Source organism: Dermacentor silvarum, chromosome 10 (assembly GCF_013339745.2).
Source record: "Dermacentor silvarum isolate Dsil-2018 chromosome 10, BIME_Dsil_1.4, whole genome shotgun sequence".
NCBI classification, from domain to species: Eukaryota; Metazoa; Arthropoda; class Arachnida; order Ixodida; family Ixodidae; genus Dermacentor; species Dermacentor silvarum.
The window spans coordinates 131,939,472-131,955,326 of NC_051163.1; positions in this window are offsets into that span (position 1 = coordinate 131,939,472).

Sequence of the window (15,855 nt, forward strand, 5' to 3'; positions counted from 1 at the left end):
CGGGACATCGCCAGAGCATGTGAGCCATAGAGCAAAAGGGTTCATTACAGTCGGGACAACCAGGGTCCACGTCTGAGTATATCCTACTAAGGAAGCCCCGCGACGGGAAAGATCCCGTCTGCAACATTCTTAGAGTAGCTGACTGACCTCTGCTGAGCTTCGGGTGAGGAAGAGGAAAAGCTCTCCTGCCAAGTTGGTAATGTTTAGTAATTTCATTAAATGTGAGAAGTGGATCGTTCTGCTGAGTCCCTTCCTGCCCCTCCGGAGCCTCCAGACCGTCGCGGCGCGTGAGTTCTCGCGCACGGTCGTGGGCCACCTCGTTGAGGTTTGGGAAGCCCTCGAGAACGTTCGTCCCCATGTGTGCGGGGAACCACGTAATATAATGAGAAGCGGGGCAAACCCTCTTCTCTAGAATAGAGGCCGCCTCTCGTGCGAGGTTACCCGATTCGAATGCTCTGATTGCGTCTCTCGAGTCGGTGTAAATGTAGAAATGCTCTGGGTCACACAAGGCCAGCGCAACTGCGATTTGCTCTGCTATACCCGGGGTGGCCGCCCTTAATGAGGCGGATGAGCGAAGCACTCCCCGCCCGTCTATAACCGACAACGCGAACATTCTCCTGTTGCCGTATTGCGCCGCATCGACAAAGAGCGAAGAGTCTATGTCATCCCTAACTCTCTTCAAGATGGCTCGTGCACGGGCTTTACGTCTACCCTCGTTATGATGTGGATGTACATTTCGCGGGAAGGGCCCCACCATGTAGGTCTCTCTCGTTTCCCGTGTCAGTGTTATCCGCCGTTCCTCCATTATCCTAGGAGCCATGCCAACCTCGTCAAGGATTCGCCTGCCAGCCTTGGTCGACGACAGCCTGACCACCTGGGCAGTGACCTGTGCCTCTATGATCTCGTCTATGTTATTGTGCATTCCGAGTTGATCTAGCCTGTCGGAGCTCGTGGCAATCGGCAAGCCTAGCACTTTCTTGATGCTCTTGCGCATGAGGGTATTTAACTTGGTCTTTTCCGATTTCGACCACACTAGAGCTGACGCCACATAGTTAATATGGCTCATCAGAAATGCATGGTACATCCGAAGGAGGTTGTCCTCACCTAACCCCTTCTTTCGGTTGGACACCCTAGCGATTAACCTCAACATGTTCTCCGTCTTGGCTGTAACGTGGGTAATTGTTGTGGCATTACAGCCCCTCGAGTCTATGAGCAGGCCTAGGATCTTGACTGAGTCGACTCTAGGAATCTTCTGCCCATTATTCGCATATAATGCCACGGGTAGCTGGTCGAGCGGTGTCAGACCCCTAACCCCTTGCCTCGCCGGTCTGTAGAGTAACAGCTCCGACTTACTCGGAGACAGCTTGAGACCTGTGTCCGCGAGGTAAGCCTCTGTCTCGTCCAAGGCCGCTTGTAGAGCTTGCTCCATTTCTGCTAGGGAGCCCCCTGGGCACCAGATAGTGATGTCATCTGCGTACAGAGCGTGACCTATGCCCGGGAGGCCGCCCAGCCTTTCTGAAAGACCCTTCATGACTATATTGAAGAGCAGTGGCGAGATGACTGATCCCTGGGGGGTACCTCGAGCCCCCAGTTCATACACGCTCGACCGAATCTGCCCCACTTCAATAGTAGCGGTTCTATTCATGAGAAAGGACCTGACAAAGGCCTGGAATTTGACTCCCAGGCCTGTCCCGGCCGTGGCCTGCAGTATGTATCGATGTAATACTGTGTCAAACGCCTTAGTGAGATCCAGGGCGAGAATCCCTCTCACGTCCCGAGTGCCGCTATCAAAGATTTGCTTCTTCAGCATCAGCATAACCTCCTGCGTCGATAGGCCGGGCCGAAAACCCACCATATTATGTGGGAAGAGGTCCATGCGCTCTATGTACCCAGAAACCCTGTTCAAAATGGCGTGCTCCGCTACCTTGCCTATGCACGAGGTCAGTGATATCGGTCTCATGTTGTCCAAATTAAGGGGCTTTCCAGGTTTTGGGATGAGTATCACCGATGCCTCCTTCCATCCGTCGGGCACCTCTCCTGCCTCCCATACCTTGTTAACCTCCTTAGTTAGTAGTTGCACTGTCCTATCGTCCAGGTTACGTAATAGCCTGTTAGAAACCTTATCCGGACCCGGAGCCGATCTGCTATTCAAATTGTGGAGCACCGCCCTGATCTCCGATTCTGTGAAGGGCACGTCCAGCTCGTCCACCGTCGCACACTCGATCTGCGGATAATCTTCTTCCTGCGTCGGCCCTATGGGGAGGTATCTATCCGCGACGGCATTCAAAAGCGACTGTTCAGTACCTCCCTCCTGTTTGTGCCTGTGTATGACTTTACTAAGTGTTTGCCTTTGATTCCCCTTAGCCTGCGCGTCACCCAGGAGGTGCTTGAGGAGGTTCCACTTCCCTCCTGAGCGCATGGATCCGTCTACTGCCGCACAGACCTCGTCCCATTGTAACCTATTGAGTTCCGTGCAATATCTTTCGATCTCTCTATTAAGCTCCGCAACCTTTTTCCTCAGCCTGCGGTTTAGCCGTTGTGTTTTCCACCTCATCAGAATCGAGGATTTGGCCTCCAGCAGGTGCGCTAAGTGCGGGTCCATTCTTGGGACTTCCGCTTGCGTCTTTACTATTGCAGTAGCCCTCTCTACGTCTTCCGTGAGCGAGTCAATAGCCTCGCCAAATGAGGAAAATGTGTTCGTTCGCTCCTTCCTAATTTTTCTAAACACATTCCAGTCCGTCACTCGAAATACCCTGGTAGGTCGGGCGTCCACACTTAAGGTTACTGCCGCTATGAAGTGGTCACTGCCCAGGTTTTCCTGCTTATTGACCCACGTGATGTTACCTACGTTTCTTACACATGCCAAATCAGGTGTTGTGTCTCGCGCAACCGACGTGCCCAGCCTAGTGGGGAACCCTGGGTCCGTGATTACTGTAAACGCGAGATCATCCAGGATCCTCACCAGATTCTTTCCTTTTACCGTCTGTCTGACGTAGCCCCATGCACTATGAGGGGCGTTAAAGTCCCCGGCAACTATCAGGGGAGAGTGCTTGGCTATCGACGTCGCCTTCATTAGCAGAGACTTAAACGTCTGTCTCTGGTCTGACGGTGGGCTATAAACATTAAGCACAAAGACGCTCTGCTTAAGCCAACCGTGCGGTATAACCTCCACGAAAAGGGCCTCCATCTTACCCCGTCCAGAATGAATTTGATGCTCAATAAAGGGTAAATTTTTTTTGATCATCGTGGCTAATCCTCTTCCTCCCTCGTTCCTGACCGACACAGTTTTGAAGCCAGAAAGGGTAGGGACATCACATAGTGTCTCTTGTAATAATAAAATCTGCGGCTTTTCCACCTGATTCGTTAAAAACTGTCGTAGTGGAGCCTTGCGCCTTTGAAAACTGGCGCAGTTCCACTGCCAGATTACCAGATCTTTGTGATCGCCCGCCATGATGCTACAGTACCATGGCTTGCTCCGCGTCCGGAGCATCCTCGGAGTGATTCACTGCCTTGCTTTGCGCTCGGACCTTGGCTTTGGCCCTAATCGCCGCCTTTTCCTCTAGTACCGTTCCTCTTTGCAGCAAGAGCTTTACGCTTTCCTGATTTTCTCTACTTATCCTGAGTAGTTCCTCCAACATCTTTCTTTGCTGAGCCTCTCCCTCAGACGTTTCCAAGTCGCTCTCTTGATCCTCCTCAGGAAGGGGGGCCTTACGCTTTGCTTTACTGATTCCTACGCGGGGTATCTGTTCGGTTACCTGTGGCGTCTGGTTGCTCGCCTCTATTTCACCGGGCTTGGGATTTGCCTTGGCGGCTTTGAGTCGACGTACCTCCTCTCTAAGCTCCTTAACTTCCTTCAGTAATGCCTCCACGTGCGACCTACTACCATGCTCTAGCGAAGTCGACCGCGTTACCTCCGTGGGTCTCTGCTGCTCCTTCTTCGTCTTCCCTTTGACACGATCCGCCCAGGTAGGCTCCTCCTGTATCCTCACGCTGGACACCGAGCGCCCTCTGGATCGAGAGCGGTGCCCGGTTGAGCCGCGCTTTCGCACCGCTGGCGTGCGAGAGCGGCTTCGCTCGGTGCTGCGCTCCCGCACAGCCGGTGTACGCGAGCGGCTCCTACCGCCCGCCGTGTTGACGTCGGTCCCCAGCTGCAGCTGCTCGGTGCGTCGGCGCCGCTGCCGCCGTCGTCTTCTGACAATATAGGGAACTTGAAATTTGTCCCTGCACTCCTTGGCCGCCGTGGGGTGCGGGCCACCGCACAGCGTGCACTTCGGATCGCACCGGTGATCTTCCTCCGGCGATCGTTTGCCGCAGGAGCGACACCACTTGTTTCCCGGGTTGGGACACACGTCAGCACGGTGTCCCAGTCCTCCACACTCGTAGCAGACTTCCATGTGGCGTCGGTAGAGCGTGCAGCGAAAGATGCTCGCGCCGCATGCCACGTAGTTGGGCACTTTCATGCCCTCGAAAAGCACCACCACCGCCGTGGTGTTCTTGATCCGCCTGGCCTCCAATGCACTCGGGTTCCGATGATTTACAATTCTCGCTCTGAGTTGAGCTTCGCTGACTTCCACGTCGACTCCTTTTATGACACCCTTACACGTATTCTCGGGTGGGGCAAGGTACGCCGCCACCCCAAACGTGCCTTCGCCGAGCCTGATTTGCTGCACTCTGGCGTACGCGTCCGCGTTTTTCTCGTGCGGTGTGCAAACCACAAAAATGTTCTGAACTCCATTGGGACACATTGTGTCCTCTTCAATTTCGGCCGGAGCCAAAGCTGCCGCCATGGCCAAGGCTTGCTCAAAGCGTATTCTGCTGACCTTGTTTACATTCAGGCCGTCCCTCGGTCTGACAATGATGCGAAAGGTGTCCCTCGGAAGTCGAGGGAGCCTTGAAGCAGCGGTGACACGTCGTATCGCGTCGCGCGGTGCGGCGGTGTGGCCGCCGTCCCTCCGCCTGCCATGTGTATTGCCACCGTCTTGAGCCGAATAATACTCTTTCCTGCGCCTGCCGGGCCGGCGACCATACGCCACCTTCCATCCCGGGTCGCTTGCCTCTTCTTGAGAGTTCTCCTCTTCTTCCACATCCATCCTGGGGTGCATGTGCGGGAGTGGGGTAGGCCTAAGCCTACCCGCGTCTCCTCGCCGTGGTTCAAACACTCACAGAACGTCGAAAAGTCCTTTAAACGACGAAACTCCGGTATCGGCAGAGGCCTCTTGACTTGCCGCGTCGATTAAAGCATAATCACCCGGTTCCGCATGGAGAACCACTCGAGAACATTGATGAAAGCCGGAGCCGATGTCAACGCGCCCACACTAGTCGACTTCTTCTTCGTTCTCCCCCGTTTTAGAAGCAGTCACAATTTTTTGAGCGGGACTATTTCTTGAGTCGCGGAGGAATTGGCTGCTGCGCTTCGGTCAACTGGGCGGGGCCTCCTCCTGTCTTCTAAAGTTGTACCGGACTAGTTATAGCTTCGCCTCTGCCTCCTCTCCTGGCAGCTGCAGCAGCGCCTCTAGGGTGTCCACAAGGAAACTACGAAGGCGAGAGCCGCGAGCACGACCGGGCGCGTCCGGATGGTCCGGGCTCGACTGGCGCGCGTTGTCTGGCGCGGGAGCTGCATCTCCGGCGCCCATGGTACCAGGGCTTCGCCGCCGTTGCCTCGGCGCGTGCTGCTTTGGCGGTAAACAAGAAATCCAATAAACAAGAAAAAAAAACGAGCGGACACTCAAGGTGGCCTTTTCTCAAACTTCTAAAAACATAGTGCGTCATGTTTTCATCCGTGCGATTACTCAGCGCCGCCTAGCTTACTGGAATGTCCATTTCCAAAGCAGTGGCGCTGCCTTCAGTGGCGCCAACGCTGAGCGCATCTGCATGCAAAGGCACTCGCGTCCAGCCCTGCTTGCTTGCGGGGATGGTTTTTCCCAGTACATGCGTTTACTTGACTTAAATTTTCTATCAAGCACTTCCATGACACGGCCTACCCCTAAAACAGTGAACAGGCCTTGACCACACTATCGGCATAAGCTTCTCATTTTAAAGAGCCAAAGAAAATACCTTTCCTTTTCCGGGGCTTTTTATCATGCATCTAAACACAATGCGAGCGCTTCTGTTTATTGATTGATTGAATACCGCATGTTTTTGCACTTTCCGAGACGACTCAAATCACGCTCCTTGTTCCTACATACAGTCCACTGCCGTGCAGGCCCACGCGCTCCGGATTTGTCTAGGTCTTCCTCGAAGTGCGTCAACGGCGGCAACTATTGCAATCGCCAGAGACCACCTCATAAAGACCCACATCGCAGTTGAAGCAATAAGAATAGACGTAAGGCACCTTGCACGGACTCCTTGGCACCATCTAGCCTCTCTATACCTGCGGAGAGACCACACGCCTCGTTCTGCCGAATGGTATCCGCACATCGTGAGGCTATACCATCTTGCTTCACACCTGCCGCGAGACCTTCCACTCCTCCTTGGTGCCTCATTCAGCCAACGATCAACCTGACTGTACCTGACGTCCGGAAAAAAGTAGATATGTGATCGCCTTTCTTAAACAGCTTACCTTACTCCTATTATATGAAAATACCGGAATTACGCCCACATATACGCTGACGCCGGGAGAGGCCTTCGTCCTGCAGTGGACAAAAAATATAGGCCTGTGATGATGATGATACACCGACGGCTCTGTCTTGCAGAACAGCTCTACCGCCGCCGTCGTTATTCCAGAAAAAGCCACCACTATCAAGATGAAAACATCTCACTTGACAACGTCGACGGCAGCAGAACTCGCAGCACTTCGAGTCGCACTACATTTTATTAATGATGAACCAGCACACAAATGGTTCGTTTTCTGCGACTCGAAGACGGCACTGCAGAGTTTACTGTCAGCCTTACGGCGCGGTCCACAGGAAAAACTGGTTTTCGAAATCACAGAGGCCATACACCACCTGACTGAGAAAGGACACGAAATATTCTTTGAGTGGCTGCCAAGTCACTGTGGAATCATTGGCAATGATCGTGCCGATCAAGCTGCTCTTTCAGCTCATGAAGAAGACAACCGCCTATCGATCCCGCTGTCTAGGACATATGCTGCAAGGATGCTCCGCCTACTTGCACTCCAAAGCACTTCATCAGACTGGAATAAACCACATTTTATGCACCCCCGATTATACACCTTGGATCCAACTTTAAGCCTTCGACTTCCACCAAGACTTCCCCGAAGAGATGCGACCCTTCTTTGTAGGCTATGGTTGGGCGTCGCGTTCACCAATGCCTACGCGTTCCGCATAGGGATGGCCAACAGTGCAGAATGTGACAATTGTTGACACGCGGAAACGATTCGTCATGTTCTCTGTTAGTGCCCACAATACAGTGTTGAAAGACAATCACTTTCCGTCGTGCTGAACCAGTTGGACGACCAGCCTTTATCGGAAGAAAGAATTCTGCAACATCGACGCGACTCAACATCGCATCAGAAGGCCGTGCAAGCGCTAGTGCGCTTCCTGAAGTCCACTGGCCTGTGTGAACGTCTGTGATTAGAACGCCTCTTCTGATACCTATGCCTGTGTCTTTTTCTGTGTGTGTGTGTGTTTTTTTTTCTCTCTCTCTCTCTTTGCACTCTCTCCAACCGCTTTATCCCCTCCCCCAGTCACGACCTCCTCTATAAAAGTTTATAGAGGAGGTCGTGCCCCCAGTGTAGGGTAGCAAGCCAGAAACTCACTTCTGGTTAACCTCTCTGCCTTTCCTCTCTCGCTTGCTCGCTCTCTCTCTCTCTGTCTCCACTGCAGTATACAACGTTACCTTCTCGCATTTTTCCTTCTCTCGAGCCTCTCCCAATACACCGCTGCGAACCGCACCGCCCTGCTGTTCCTTAGTGGGATAATTGCACGAGCCCATCTTTCCGGCCAAGCGCCACACTCGACAAGCTTCGCACCTCAACTATATATAGCTTGGTTTACAATCTACGACCATGGCCACTTCCCTCACTACCTTCACCGTTTTAATCTAAGCTCGTCAAACCTGTGGCGCAGTGTGCGATGGGGTGATACCGTACCTCGTGCCCGCGCACATCGCGGCCCAGCTGTGAACGGTATGCGGAGTCGTGACTCCGGCCACGTTCCCCAGGCTCCTCGAATCTAGACGCGCCCGAGCCTTACTATTGCAGCTGGCGCACGCAATAATTGCATCTGTGCCGCCCACACCACGACTTTCTCCTCTCCCTGACGCTCGCTAGATTTCTCCCCATTCCTTTTTTGCTGCTTTCTTTCATCTACTCCATTTACTTTGTCTTTCTCCTGTCATAATTTTCACGTTATTCTTGCATGTTATGTTCCACGCCATCTGCACTGTTTATGCCGACAAAGGTGGGGCCTACTGCGTGCTGTTTGGCAGAAGCTGCATGCCTCATCCTTCCCTTTACTCACCCCTTCATTCTGCATCACATCTACTCTTTTGTTTGTTTTCTCCGGCCTAACCATGCTGACTAACCACGTTCAGTCCCCGCTCTGCAGGATGGCAGTGCGCAGGGCGCGTAGCACGTCTGTATCCGGGCTCGGCACCTCGGTGCCACCTTACGGTCCCGCAACGCACCGGCACACCGGGAGTGCCACAGCTCCAACCTCGCACAGCTCGAAGCCCTGCGCACTTCAACTCTTTCCCATTTTTGTTTAAATAAACTTCCTCGCGCTAACTGCGGTTCTCTGCCGAAAGTAAACAACCTAATTAAATGGAGCCTGCGATTCGGTCACTTCGAGCAGCCTTTGAAATCTCCTCATCATGCATTTTATACTCCTGACCATTATCATTCTGAATTTACAGTGCCGGCTTGGTCTCCGATTTATTTTTTATTCAATTGACTTTTTACATACATTTCTTCTGGGTTGCCGGCAATCACAACCCCATTTCATTTATCTTTTCATTGGTTTCACGCCCGTTATACCTTCGCGTGGTGCGGGCTTACGCCCACACTATTTTTACCTTCTTTTCATTTGAGGGGCCCAGACTAAGCAATGGACTATAGAGTTCTGCGCTTTCGCTGGCGTGGCGTCGCCGTGTAGAGCGCGCTTGCGCGTCCACGCTACGTCCGACTATAAAGTGCTTTAGAAGGCTGCGCGCGCCGACCCCGTGTATGGTCCCGATACTCGGGGTCGGCTAAGTTTGGATATAAACCATCCAAGCCAAACCAAGTTAAGCAAAGGAAAGCAAATACAAAGCTAAGAACTAGCCAATTCAAACCAAGTTAAGCAAATGAAAGCAAAGTTAAAGCTAGGGAAAGGCCACCAGATTCGCTGTTTGCCCAGTCTTCGCACCACTTAGTGTGAAGCTGCCCCTAGTTTTTTTTATTAACTACTTGGTAAACAATGTTCTCTTTTCCTCTATTGAACTATTTGCAGCCTGTTGTGTAATTACTACAATTTTACTAGCCCTGATGAATCCCGTAAGGTCATTTTAACAGAATTTATTCTTCGTGTAATAACTGGTACAAGAATCTCAGCATTAACAAATGTAAATCTATACATGTATCTCGGTGTTTAAACGCCAATACTAACGCACTTTCTTGGCTGCTACAAGTGTCTCGGGCCTTGCATCGCCAGTAAGCTTACAAGGAACGTACACATCGACTACGCAATTAGCAATGCCAGTCATGCACTTTGGTTCCTGCGCATAGCTTTAATACTGTCTCTGGTGTACCTAAACTAGCCCTCTACAAGATACTTGTTCGCTCAAAACTTGTCAACCTACTCTGATTCAACTCATTGGAAGTGTTCAAAATCACGCTTCTCGTTTTATAGTGTCTTATATATAATAAAATCCGAACAAATGGAAAAGAAAAAAAATGGCTGCGGCTTAGCTCAGCTAACCCTAATTATGCAAAGCAAAAGCTTGGTTTAGCCTGGTTAAGTCTTGGTTTCACTTGGTTAGCCATTGATTAGCTTAACCAGCATTGCGGTCCCGCTTCCGGCGTTTCGCGAGCCGAACGGCTCGCTCTTCCTCAATCTCCGACGCTAGCTTCGCGCGCTTGGCATTCCGGACCCCCTCCAGTGAAGCAGCTCGCCGGGTGATATCCGCAGCGCGGCAGACGCCGCTTGCCGACGACGGCTCAAGGCCTCCCGCTCCAGCGCAACGCTCACAGAAGACGAGCCGGCCTCGCTCTCAGAATCCATGGCCAAGCTCACACTGACTAGGCGAGCGTGGCGCTCCTCTTAAGGCCACCCCACATTCAGTGTTTTCCCTGCGTTTTCTGACGTTTCGTATCCAGGCGTCGCTCAGCGTCGACGCTGAGGGAGGCGTCAAGGCGAAACGCCGTGCTCAAGACACACCAGATCTCGCCGCCGTCACCGACGATGCCGAGAAGCGCAACGGGAAGAGACGCCGGTAAACGCGCTGAATGTGTGTGTGTGCTGGGGGGGCTTTAGCCAGGCGCGCGGCAAGTCACGTGGTCAGGCGGCGACCCAGCTGCGGAGAGCGCATGCGCCAAGCCGGCGGCGGCACTCGTCGCGGTGAGTCACGTGATGCGTTGCCAAGGCTACGGCGCAGCTGCGGTCAAATGAAGGTCAAATTGCTGGCGATGGCGAAATTCGGCTCGACGTCCTTAATAAAGCTTTCGCTTTAAAACCATAATTACGCGGAAGACACAAAGAGACAGGAAGAATGCTGCCCCCCCCTAACAAATATTAATTAAATACTCGCCAAACAAGCTATTTTTATATTGTCTAATTATTTCCACTACACCAATTTTACGTCTATGACACCTACTCGAAATATACCTCAACTCTTATTCCGTCACAAATGTGCACGATTATGCTTTTAGGGGCGAAGCTCCTTATAGCGGCACCCGTTCGTCCCCGTCGTCGTAGTAGTAGTGTGTAACCAGTCTAAGAAAAATGAGAAAAAAATTCCGAAGTTGTGTCCGTAGCGCGGAATCGAACCAGGGACCCCTCGCTTCCGAGCACGCGGCGTTAGCCCACTACGCCACGAAGCGGACATGGGCACACGCACCACGATGGCAATAAATACCCAACATTAACGAAAGGCCGCGTTTCTAGCGCGTTTCTAACGCGTTTGTGCTAGCGCGTTACGGCCCGTGTAAGAAGCTGGTGTAAGACGCTGTGGCCTCTCCGCCTAACCTTCAACGCGTTTCGAACGCGCTGCCCAAAGCGGTGGCAAGTCAAGTTCAAGTCGAGGAGCGTTTATGAATACGGGGGGTATACTCTCTCAGCAGTCATGTGATGGCGTCGGCAAACGCGGTGCACGTTCCGGCATGTGTTAATGGTTGCGTAAGACGCTGTGGCCGCTCCCCCTTACTAGAGAGTACTGCACGTTTCTAACGCGTTTGTGCTAGCGTCCCCTTAAGCGGGAGATCCGATGATTCCCTCCGGAGCTTCGCCCACTCATCATCATTCACCCCGTGGATATGCTGTGATTTTTTTTATATAACACCTGTCATTTCAACCCCATTCTAAATGAAAAGCTTATAATACGTACGTCATACATGTCATCCCGTTTTTATCACATCGTACACGTTGGTGTACCGTCTTGTCGAACGAAGTCATACCAGAATCCCTTTATTCACAAAACAAGTCTCGATTGGAACCCTCCCGCCAGCTTCCATCGCCTATATTGGGAACAATGCAAGTTTCAAAGCAGCCGTGCATTATTAATACACTGTGTTCATCTTTATTACTGCACATGTATGTCTTTGTTACTATATGTGTACTGCTCCTTTCTGTAACGCCTTGGGGTCTAGAAAATACATAAATAAACAAAAAATTCGCCAGAGGCACTTAGAACTTCTTGTGTGTGGGAATACGAAAGCATTATAGTCCCTTTGTTGTTTGAAACATTTAGTGAGCCAGATGACTGCGACGTGATGTGTGCAATCACGCGCGCACTAGGCACACCTTTAGTCAGCCAGAACCGCGGAGCCGCCGTGGCGTCGGAGAAGGGTGCTCGTCTCGCGCCCCGGAGGCTCGGGTTTAATTCCCACCCAGACCGAAAAGTATCAAATCTTATTTTCAAAGCCATTAATTTACTTTCTTTACAGGAACCTCCCTGAGCAATTCGACGTCAAACCGATGATTCTTTACGGGTTTTTACTCTGCGCCATCGGCCATTTTTTGTCCCATCGCTCGGTCACGCCGACAACGACGAATTTTCGCGTAATGGCGTATATAATGCTTCGCATTAATAAATACACAAATGCCCGTACGTAACTCCTACATGCCAGCCCGCCACACCACGATTGTGTAGAGGGTTGACATTTGATGTTGAATACTATATTTTCGTTTTATCTCACGGTATACTTGAAATTCACATCATGGTTGCTCTTCGTCGTCTGGGATGACACAGCGTTCTAGATCAAATTAGGCTTCATGTTCTGAACAATTTGCGTCAAGAATATGGTTAAACCATTTCCATATAGTCGGCATGAATCTGACTTCATATCCGAAATTAATACCATTGTAAAGGCGTTTATTGCACGCAAGCGTAAGGCTGACCGTCCGATCAGTTCAGGGAACCGCAGCGGCGTAGTCCGAGCGATGCGCTGGAGAGACTGCCCCACTAGACAGTGCTGGTAAGGATGCATCGTCCCTCTTCTTCACTACAATTACCCCGGGGAAGAAAAAAGTTGTCGCAGTTTCACCTGAAAGGCGAAGCATCAATTGCGATAGCAAATTTGTAGAGAGCTATACGGAGTAATGATAGTAGCTTTATCAGCTGTATAAACTTGGACATGCAGCAGCACCGGCAGCACGCAGAACTGTTGTCGACGCCGTCGGCGTTTTGCCCACGTTCGCACAAAATGCGTGCGGCGTTGGTGACTGTTGCCGGAGCCTCTGATATAAATAGGTACTTGGTGCCGCAGCTAAACGTCCCCTCCCTTCCCTCCCCCTCCCCCCCCCCCCCACTGCCTTTCGTGCGTCAGAAGAAGGCGCGTTTGCTCTACATATATGGTGATTGTAAAGAAGGAAAGAGACGCCTACGTCTGCAGCCCTTAAGGGAGCACGGCACAGAACGCGCGTTTGTTCTCCGCCGTGCGTTCACTCCCCATGAAAGCGCGCGTTCCTCGCGCCCTTTCACTCGCACATACAGCGTTCGGCGGCGCGCGGCGACGATTTCATCTCCATTGACGTCATACGGAACCTCACGGCGACGGCGACGGCGACGGCAGAAATCTGCTTTGGAGTGTTCATATAATTGCTATCGCAATAAAAGGGAGCCGTTCGGCGACCTAACAGTTCGTCCCTATTAGGGGATCATAAAACGGCTTGAGGCGCTCGACGTTGACAATGTCGCGTCTGCGACGGCGCATTTCCGAAGATTGTTCAACGGGCTCAATCACATAGTTGACGGGTGATGCACGCTCGACGATGCGGTAGGGACTTTCATACTTGGGCATTAACTTGGAAGACAGACCAGGTGCAGCGGAAGGAATTGAGAGCCACACAAGCGCTCCAGGAAGAAAGGTGGGCGTAGAGGTGGTGTCACCGCGAGTGTTCTTCTGGCGCTCTTGGTCAGTGGAGGTAAAGGCCCGGGCGAGGTCGCGGCACTCTTCGGCATGTCTCACCGTATCAGAAATGGGCGCACATTCAGATGCGTCGGGACGGTATGGTAGCATTGTGTCGATGGTGTGCGATGGGTGCCGGCCGTACAATAACAAATATGGCGAAAAACCAGTAGTGCTCTGCGTAGTGGTATTGTACGCGTAGGTGACGAAGGGCAGAATGACATCCCAGTTCGTGTGGTCGGAGGAGACGTACATTGAGAGCATGTCGCCGAGCCTACGGTTGAATCGTTCCGTGAGTCCATTGGTTTGAGGATGGTACGCCGTTGTTGTGGGATGAACAACGTGGCACTCTTTGAGAACATATTCAACTACTTGCGAGAGGAAGACACGTACGCGGTCACTGAGCAGCTCCTGGGGTGGCCCATGACGTAGACTGAACCGACGAAGCAGGAAGGAGGCAACGTCGCGCGCAGTAGCTGCCGGAAGCGCCGCAGTTTCAGCGTAGCGCGTAAGATGGTCAACTGCCACTATAGCCCAGCAATTTCCAGCCGATGTCATGGAAAGGGGCCCGTACAAATCTATACCGACGCGCCCAAAGGGCCGGGTGGGGCAAGGTAAAGGTTGCAGCCCAGCTGGCGAGAGGCGGGGTGAAGATTTCCGGCGCTGGCAATCGGGACAAGAGCGTACGAACTTTGAACGTAGCTGTACATTCCTCGCCAGTAGTACCGCTGTTGAAGGCGCTGGTAAGTCTTGAAAACGCCAGAGTGGGCACACTGGGGCTCGGTGTGGAAATCTGCGCAAATATCGGAACGCAGGCTGCGAGGCAATACTAACAACCACCGGCGGCCGTCGGAGCTGTAATTGCGCCGGTAAAGCAGGTCGTCGCGAATGGCGAAATGGTGAGCTTGACGGCGCAACGCGCGGGTTGTTGACCTGGTCGATGGATCAGAGAGCCAGCCTATAAGCGAGGCAATCCAGGGGTCCTTGCGCTGCTCAGAAGCGATGGTGCGAAAGTCGATGGAAGACGCAGTCCACCGAGATATATTGTTGTCAGCCAAGGGAGAGCGCGAGAGAGCATCGGCGTCCGAGTAGTGTCGTCCGCTGCGGTAGAGTACGCGGATGTCGTAGTCTTGCAGGTGAAGTGCCCAACGTGCAAGACGGCCGGACGGATCTTTCAATGACGCCAGCCAACATAGTGCGTGGTGGTCCGTGATGACATCAAATGGGCTGCCATACAAATATGGCCGGAACTTAGTAAGAGCCCAGATGATCGCTAGACATTCTTTTTCTGTCACGGTGTAATTATGCTTGGCTTTCGTAAGCGTTCGGCTGGCATAAGCGACGACGTACTCGGGGAACCCTTGCTTGCGTTGCGCGATGATAGCACTAAGGCCAACACCGCTGGCATCTGTGTGTACCTCTGTAGGGGCCGTCGGATCGTACTGGCGCAAAATTGGGGGGGGGGGGGGGGGGGGGGGGGGGTCAGCCAACGACGAAGACTCGTGAAGGCCTCGTCACACTCTGATGACCACGAGGTGAGGAGCCCGTTACCCCCTGGGAGCTTCGTCAGGGGCGATACAACGGCGGCGAAATTCCGAATGCAGTGTCTGAAGTACGAGCATAGACCGATGAAACTGCGCAATTCTTTGATGGACGTTGGCTTGGGGAATTCGGCAATGGCGCGAAGTTTGTCGGGGTCGGGGAGAATTCCGTACTTGGAAACGACGTAGCCAAGAATCGTGAGTTGCCGTGCAGCAAATCGGCACTTCTTCATATTTAATTGTAGGCCAGCGTTCGATAAACACGTCAAAACACGCCGGAGGCGTTCGAGGTGCGTGGGGAAGTCGGGCGCGAAAACTACGATGTCGTCAAGATAGCACAAACATGTGTGCCATTGAAGCCTCGCAGAACTGTGTCCATCATGCGCTCGAATGTCGCGGGCGCATTACAGAGTCCAAAAGGCATGACGTTAAACTCGTACAAGCCGTCGGGTGTGATAAAGGCTGTTTTCGGCCGATCGACTTCTTTCATAGTGTAGTGAAGAAGAGGGACGATGCAGTGGCGCATCCTTACCAGCGCTGTCTAGTGGGCCAGTGTCTTCAGCGCATCGCTCGGACTACTTTTGCGGTTCTCTGAACTGATCGGACGCTCAGGTCAGGGAACCGCGAGCGCGAGCGGCGTAATCGCTTCCGCGTCGATCTTAAAAATGGTTAGAGGCAAGCGCAATTTAACCTACAGGTGGTCTTAAGACAACATTTGAAGAAGTTCCTGAAAAAGCGCTATTCATGCGTGAAGATCTAGGTGGCTTTCTGGCCGCATTTTTTGTATTGCTGTGTGTACAACAACCGATT